Genomic DNA, 7,429 nt, shown 5'->3' with positions numbered 1-7,429 from the left:
GCTTCCCTAATTTCATGTCAATTCCAGGTTCCATATAGATAGTTAATTTTATTGATCAAAGCTTAAAAAGTGAAATATTCTCCATCCAGGAGGAAATAGAGTCAGGGGAATACTATCCCAGTCCATGCCAAGAATCATTACTCACAGTCTTTCGTGTGAGAACCCCACTTGTAATTCATGGATATCAACCCCATAGGGTTACTGCTATCCTGGATTATTGGCCTAGTAGAATTCCTTGATGACTAAACTTGGAATCATGTTCAGAACAGTATCAATTACAGTTACAGGAGGTCTAATGCAAGTTCTAATAATCATAGCTTCATAACTTTACATGGATTCAGTTATTAAGGATCATATATCATTGCTGAGGATGAAAAAAAGAAGTTTAAGGTATATAATTTTATATTTTATAACAAGTCACATTGTTAGGTCAGTTTTGAAGAGACTTCTTCTTTCCAGATCTGTGTCTCAGGTGCTGAGACTTAATACAAATCCAATATACAATAGAGCTATAAGGAGAATCATTCTATTTAGAATACACAGTTCACCTGAAACTTCAGAGAATTTCAATTGCTGCATCATGAGGGCTTGAACTGGAAAATGAGTCTTTGTCTCTTGTAATATTATCAGATAGATGTTTCAAACAATTTTTTTACATGTAAACTTCTTGACCCAGTTTTGAAAATCTTGTCATTTTTACTGTGCCATCTCCTAGCCATCATAGTAACGTAATGAAAGAATGTTATTGGGTGACCTCCTATTCCCCCTGTTTCCTCCTTCCTCCTCCCCCTTCCCTTAAAGGCCTCTAATCTGGGGAAGGTGAGGGCACGTAGCCACTACCTCCTCCCCCTTTGCCTTCCCTTATCTGCCTTAGCCCTAAGTAAGGCAACCTCTGTTCAAGGCTACGTTGCCTCCTCCTTCCCCCTCCGCATTTTCCCTTTAAGGACTCTGGTCTTGAAGAGGACAGTTACAATCCACCTATGAACTAACAAGCTTCTAATTGCTCTCTCTCTCTGTTTTTTTTTTTTTTGTGTGTGTGTGTGAGCTCCGTTTGCATTTGTCCTGTCTTCAGTTTGTCTGTCAGTGTATGTCTGTATCATATGTGTTATGAATGAGTCTGTTATCTTGTAAGATTTAAACGCAAGCACCTGGACTTCAAGGGGTGCAGCTAAGGAAATAAATAAACAAAACTTTAACACTTTTCCTTGTTGTTCCAGTCTGGTTAACCTGGAATTGCAATGGAAAGTGAGATCACCTGAGGTAAAATCATTTTAGAAGATTTGTATGTTGTGAGATTAATCATAAAAATTCTTGAACTGATCATTTGAAATTACTCCTAAGATTGTGGGTAACCTTGTAGCCCACCTTTCTAGGTAAATCTTGGAAATATTTCTAGGTCCTATACACTCTGCCAACCCTGTCCCAGCAGCTGCACGCTGCCTTAGGCTCAGTAAGTTCTGCAGTTGTGGAGGAAGGAAAAGGTGGATGAATCAGGCCTGTGGTGAGTATTCCCTAGGCTCTGCCTGCAAAAATCACCACCACTGGGACACCAGCTTCTCTGCTCTTGGTAAGCTTCACTTTTCTGTTCAGTTGGAAAAAAAGGTATTTTATCTGTGTTTGAACCATTTCCTGATTTGTAAAAGTAAAAATAATTATGGTTATTATAGGATCAAAATGATAAAATGATTGTAAAATGCTTAACATAATGACTGGTATATGTTACACACAATATTATTATCTCTAATGTAATTGTTAACTTCTAAGTGGTTTTAATTACTAAAAGTAATAAGATCAATAATTTCTGGAAATGCAAATAATACCATCTGAAGTTATTGTTGTGTTAAAACTGTATTTCTAAGATTGTGTTTCTCAATTTCTCTTTCATTGTAAAAGTCGAGTGACCACTGTAATCCAGAAATGATGTTAGACAAAGCCATTTTTAATTTGAATTTGTTGCAGCTAAAAGATGTTGAGAAAATTGTGTAAAACGAGTTATGATACTTTATCAGTCCTGCTAACCTTGTCTTACAACGTTTTGTAACTGCCATTTAGAAAACCAGATATTTTCATCCTTCCCTGTTAAAAAGGTTAAAGCTAAACAATGTGGCTATCTTCTATGAAGTTGTAGGATTGTTAACTAAGTTATTTGGGATTACTGTTTTTATGCTGAAACCTAAAATTGTTAAGTGATTTCTGTGTATGGAAAGGAGGGAATGAACTGAAAACTTTATTTAGATTCCTTCTGCCCATTCAGAACAGTTCTCCCATTTGTGTGGGCAAGATCATCAGCCCTAGGAATGGAACTTGTTTTATGTAGTTCCTAAACAATGAGTATGACTTGCTCAGAAGTTGTAATAAATAGAAAGGATTTCTAACAATTGGCTTTTACATCAGGACAAGTTTTAAATGTGAGAAGGAAAGATGTTAAATAGAATTTCTTCTGCATATGTGTCCTGGTAAATTTTTATTGCTTATTGTAACTCCATGAGAGTGGAAATGACTGTATCTGACTCTAAGCTGTGATTAGTGAAACTTGCTGTTTAAGGTAAAAGGCATTTGGGACCACAACTATTTTTATTTGAGTTTGAATTGCAGTTGTCTGCATTAATTTCACCCTCATCTGAATTCAAACCAAGTTAAGGATGTTTTATCCTGTCACATTTGGTATGTCACATGTTCCTGCTTTTTTCCTTCTGTAGCAAATTTCTATAGTCAATAACAAGTGACCAGCAAAACATATGAGTCTTTTTGTGTAACCTTACTGGAAAATTTAATATTATTTTTATCTGAAATTAGAACACGTACAGAAATTTATGTAAGCTACTTAAGACTCACCTTAACATGTCCTCACTGTTTAAAAAGATTTTAAAGCAGTAGTGTTTTTCTGCGATCAGTCTCTTACTATTACCAATGTGAGGTTCCATTACATCTTTTTGACTAAAGCATTTTGTGATATCTAAGAATTCAGTTTGTTATAATACTTAGGGAATTCATATTACTTAGGAACATTTTTGTAACAACTCAGCTTCAATGAATTCCAATTTTAAAGGCTTATTTTTGTTTAAGGAAAAAAAGGAAATATCAATCATTTTAAGTTTCCAACTAATTTTTTTCATAAAAATTTAGTAAACATCAAACTAAAGTTTGGACTGTTTTTAAAGAAATGAAAATACTTCTAGAAAAATGTCTTGAAAAATCTTATGTGATTTTTTAGAAGGCCTACTAAAATTTCAAAATAATTTGCTCTTAAATTAAGCTGTGAAGAAGTAGAGATCTTGTTGTTTTGATCTGAATTTGTAGCTATTCTATGCCCTCAGTCAGAGTTAAAATTTGCATTTGAACTTATTATATGTAAAAGATTTAATTCCTGAAGTATCTCGTTCTTACAGAGTGAGTATAATTAGGGAAGAATAATAAACTTGTGAAACAAGGACGTAATTTCACCAGACTATAAGATTAGCCACTAACCTCTTTGCTTGTTCAAGCTGGAATAGGATTCCAGTACAGTTATGCTAGTAAAAAGTAATAACTTATGAGCTATCTTGTCTTATGGTTAAAGTATAAAACCAAGTGGAATAATCTGAAGAATAGGATTGAGAGATTTGAGTTCTGATTGAAACTATGAAAGGCAGAAAAAGTTTGAGAACAGATGTGGCTTATCTAAACCCCTCTTGTTCCTAGACAGTTGTTCTGGATATTTTTGTGTCAGTTTCAGATGGTTTAGGTATATTTAGAGAGTATGAGGAAGTAGTTTAAGAAGAAAACATATGTAATTTAATTTGCTAATTAATAGCTCAATCAAATTTGAGATGGCCCTATCTGAAGCATACCAGCCAATATTTATTTGCTATAAGATTGGGACTGCAATTTACTATTGTTTGAAGCTCTGATTACAGGAATAGTTGAATAAGTTATCATAAAGCCAATTGACATGTGCTGCAGGCTAATGGTGGATGTTTGGAAAGGTTTTGAAGACGACCTTGGACACAGCCAAGGTAGGATCTTCCTAACTTTATTCCCCAAATGTGCTTTTTCCTTTCTGAGAAAGGAAATTCCCTACCTGATTATTAAGCCCTCCTTTCAGCACCTGGTGACCACATGATTAACTGTCAGATAATGGCTCATTCCTGGAATCAACCAGAACTAAGGAAATCCTTTCCTTCTTTTACTATATTGACACTGTTCCTCTTTTTCTTTTATAGCAAATCTTTATAATCAAGAAGTTCTGTAAGTATGATACTAAGTCTATCAAATAATAAATGGAAATTGGGACATCTCTGAGTTATTATAATGGGGTGCAGGAATGAATAACTCACAACTTTAACCTACATTCCTGGCCAAATAAATAAATATAATATAGAGATAACACTGAGGAAATGACTAGGCCAGGTAATTAGACAAAGATGTGAGGAGACAGATGTCTAATTAAATAGGATAGCAAATTTTGAGGAAGAATTTAGGGTTAGGTCTTCCTCAAAATTTGCTATCCTATATATATATATATATATATATATATATATATATATATATATACACACACACACACACACACACACACATATATACACACATATATATACATATATATATATAGACACACACACATATATATATATACACACACATATATATATATACACACATATATATATATACACACACAGATGTATATGATTAGTTTCTAAAATTTTTCATGTTTTTGGTAATAAGATCTCAAATTTTGATTTTTGCATAAAATTTGTATAAGATAGTGGTAAAAGTAAGTTAAATTATTTCTTCTTTGTTAAAGTACTTGTCTGATAATTTAAAGGGCAGATGAGTTCATTTTACAGTTGGACCTCCACATTTTAAAAGATTCTCATTTCAGGTACAGGATTTAGGTAAGGACAGAGACACCAAATAATATAAACTGGAATTCTCTGAAATTTCAAAGATAGAGAACAAATTTTAGGTGATTGTACTAATTTATATTGTCAGAATTACATGGGAACTTCTAGATCTGAACCAGAGAAGCAAAATTCTCTTTTTGGACTGTCCCAAGAATAAAACCTATTGTCAAAGAAAGGATGTCTAGACATCAGACAACTACATGAGAAATCTGGAATCCAAAAAGTGACGTTTAAATGAAAATTAAGAGTGGATTACTGGGACACAAGGAACTTAATGTTAATTAACATTGAAATAATGATTGCATTTATGTGTATGGTTCATGTTTAATTTTCTTGTTTATTTTGGTGACATGTAAATCTCCCTTCTCAAAACTAGTCTAATGTGAGCCATCTAAGTTTAATCTGTACCTGACTTAATGTAAAAATGTAATTTTGTGAACTGTGAGAAAAACTTCATCGTGTTGTTTGAACCTAGCCCTGTGTGACTGGGAAACTGAACTATTTCTATGTGCCTTTAGCCATGTTAACTATGTTGTACTGTTTCCTCTCAATTATCAAATCATATGTTTTCTAGGAGACCCTGTCAAATTTTCTGTACGGACTCTTGGATCCATCTGTCACTTCCATTGCCCCTGCTCCTGAGTGCCCTCCAATTTTGAACGGGCCTGAAGAAGATGACATCAGACATAGACAACTTTCCCAAGACCTGCATGAAGATTTAGAATTTTTTTTCATACCTTTGTTGGTCTACAAGTGAAGCCTTCAGGTTGCCTTTGACCAAAAGGAGGGAATGATAATATTTAATATAAATTTTGGACTTTAATACGGGCCAAAGCTTGAATTAAGAAGAGTCTGGACCTAATAGTCTCTTTTGTTAATCTTAAGTAAACTCAGAGAATGCCTTTTTGTATGTCAGCGAAGCAGATGGGAATGTCTTAGTAATTTCCTTATGAGATCCTTCTTTATGGAATGTTAATGATAAGGAAAAACACAGATATTCTGGGTTGTAATTTCAACTGAAACTTTGTCAACTCTGTTAAAAATACCTTTTCCTGTGTCAGCAATTTCAATTACCTGTTTATGACAGGATGCCTGCCATTAGAGTGGTGGGATTTTCTCTTTATTGTATGTCACAGAGACATATAGTACAGAGAGGAAATTTAGACAAGCTGAAACCATAAATCCCAACTGATACTACTTTGTTAACTGTCTTGTCTTACTAAATTTACAATGTGTTGAACTAAGAGAGTTCCTTTCTCATGGTAAAATGTATTTAAGCAGATGATTTCTGTACTGAGTAGCCAGGTTCTGATCCTGGCTCCATAGTACTACCTAATAGTTACTTCAAGGGGAATTTAGAATAAATAATTAAAATGTATGCATTTAGCCTGTTGCCATTTCTTTAATCAAACATTCAGGTCAACACTACATACTTCTCAAATTCACCAGTCAAGTGATGTTTTACAAATGTGACTTTCCTAGTACCTCCAACTCCAACTAATACAAGTTTAAACTGCACTTGGGGTTCTCCTTGGCCAGCCATCACGATGGTTCTTTACCACGTTTTGGTGCTTGGCCTTGGCCCCACCTTGGCTCCAGGCTGGCGTGTGCCTAAAAATGTAATTTAGTAAAAATATAAAATTGCTTTAGTCTAATTTCCCAAAGGGGTTCACTCATATAAAGTGCACTTTGTATTTAGAACATGCTTCTAATTGATACAAGAGCTGATTCAAGTTCCATTCCTCCAGACTTCTGACCAAACTATAATCATAGGAAGAAAAACTGAGAATGATGAATAATTTAGCAGTATCAATAATTCATTTGTTTTAAGCTGATTTGGGGAGATTGTTCAATTAAAATGTGCAATTAAAATTACTAATTAATCAAAAGTTTTCCGCTTTGGCCAATAAAATCCCCTAAATTCTTTGTACCCAGCTCAGCAGCTCTTTCTTCAATCATCTCTGGACAGGGAGTCCATCCTTGTCCTAATGGGGATCTGTAGGATGTAGTTCTCCTTTTATCTCTGACTCCACATCTTCTGGGGGGCATACCCTACTAGCAATAGAGCTCCCCAGAGGAATTTTTCCTGAAAGAACTGGACTAGAGTCCCAATGTACCCACCTTTTAGCTTATTCCATTGGAGAAGTTCCCCACTGAAGACCACAGAGGTAAAACCCCCCCGTTGTGGGAGGCAATCTTCTATCTGTCTGAGTCTCACCTATATGTAAGTTCTTTTCCTGCAGCTAATAATGTAATTTCCTACAGCTAATAACTGTAATATTCAGGGATTTGTTTTGACAAATTCTTTTTTTTTTAATTTTAATTTTTTTATTTTTAACACAGTGTATAACAGATGAGGCAATCCAAAGTTTTGGTCAGGTGATATTTCTTTTTAAAGCATTTACAATATGGACCACAAAAGAATTTTTTTTAAAACATTAACCAACTGAGACACAAATAATATTTATGTTGCTAACTTCACAAGCTCTTGACCTAATTGTCTCCACAGTATTACTAAGAATTAAAGGACCCTAACTTAT

General features: G+C 34.3%; 1 long non-coding RNA gene across 1 annotated transcript; it reads left to right on the top strand.

Annotated features, from left to right (window-relative positions):
- The first annotated feature begins 366 nt into the window (after positions 1-366).
- On the top strand, positions 367-6,267 carry LOC140508130 (uncharacterized). Its single transcript, XR_011968313.1, has 3 exons — positions 367-3,995; positions 4,203-4,227; positions 5,464-6,267. It is a non-coding gene; the product is annotated as an uncharacterized lncRNA (long non-coding RNA).
- Positions 6,268-7,429: the final 1,162 nt, after the last annotated feature.

The sequence above is a fragment of the Notamacropus eugenii genome, chromosome 5 (genome assembly GCF_028372415.1).
Source record: "Notamacropus eugenii isolate mMacEug1 chromosome 5, mMacEug1.pri_v2, whole genome shotgun sequence".
Classification (NCBI taxonomy): Eukaryota; Metazoa; Chordata; class Mammalia; order Diprotodontia; family Macropodidae; genus Notamacropus; species Notamacropus eugenii.
Note: the sequence above shows the minus strand (reverse complement) of the source record. Positions and strands in the feature narration are given on the sequence as shown.